Here is a 1474-nt window from a genome sequence, read left to right as displayed (position 1 = left end):
CACACCACACACACACACACACACACACACACACACACACACACCAAACGTCCACCAGCTGTGCAGTACGGCCCCAGGAACATGTGGCCCCAGAACACTGCCTCACTTTCTCCATCCAGAACAACAGCTGTGTTTACAGTACAATTACAGGGTGCCCCCCCCCCCCCCGAAACCCCCAAACCCCCAAACCCCCGTACCCACATCACCATTCCTACCACCACCACCACCATCACACTCCCTCTGCTTCCCCACTCCTCCTCCACCACCACACTCCCTCTGCTTCCCCACTCCTCCACCACCATCACTCTCCCTCTGCTTCCCCACTCCTCCACCACCATCACTCTCCCTCTGCTTCCCCACTCCTCCACCACCATCACACTCCCTCTGCTTCCCCACTCCTCCACCACCATCACACTCCCTCTGCTTCCCCACTCCTCCACCACCACCATCACACTCCCTCTGCTTCCCCACTCCTCCACCACCACCCATCACACTCCCTCTGGTTCCCCACTCCTCCACCACCATCACACTCCCTCTGCTTCCCCACTCCTCCACCACCATCACACTCCCTCTGCTTCCCCACTCCTCCACCACCACCACCACACTCCCTCTGCTTCCCCACTCCTCCACCACCACCATCACACTCCCTCTGCTTCCCCACTCCTCCACCACCACCATCACACTCCCTCTGCTTCCCCACTCCTCCACCACCACCATCACACTCCCTCTGCTTCCCCACTCCTCCACCACCAGCCCTCTGCTTCCCCACTCCTCCACCACCACCACCACACTCCCTCTGCTTCCCCACTCCTCCACCACCACCATCACACTCCCTCTGCTTCCCCACTCCACCACCACCACCTCCACACTCCCTCTGCTTCCCCACTCCTCCCACCACCATCACACTCCCTCTGCTTCCCCACTCCTCCACCACCACCATCACACTCCCTCTGCTTCCCCACTCCTCCACCACCACCATCACACTCCCTCTGCTTCCCCACTCCTCCACCACCAGCCCTCTGCTTCCCCACTCCTCCACCACCACCACCACACTCCCTCTGCTTCCCCACTCCTCCACCACCATCACACTCCCTCTGCTTCCCCACTCCTCCACCACCAGCCCTCTTTCCTTGTTTCCCCCCCCGGTGCTCGTCTGCGTTTCTCCCGCAGACATCCAGCCACACACACACACACACACACACACACACACACACACACACACACACACACACACACACAGACACACACACACACACACACACACAAACCAGCCACACACACACACACACACACACATACACACACACAGACACACAAACCAGCCACACACACACACACACACACACACACACACACACACACACACACACATACAAACCAGCCACACACACACACACACACACACCAGCCACACACACACACACACACACACACACACACACACACACACACACACACACATACAAACCAGCCA

This window comes from Clupea harengus, chromosome 14 (assembly GCF_900700415.2).
Source record: "Clupea harengus chromosome 14, Ch_v2.0.2, whole genome shotgun sequence".
Classification (NCBI taxonomy): Eukaryota; Metazoa; Chordata; class Actinopteri; order Clupeiformes; family Clupeidae; genus Clupea; species Clupea harengus.
This window is presented reverse-complemented; position numbering follows the sequence as displayed.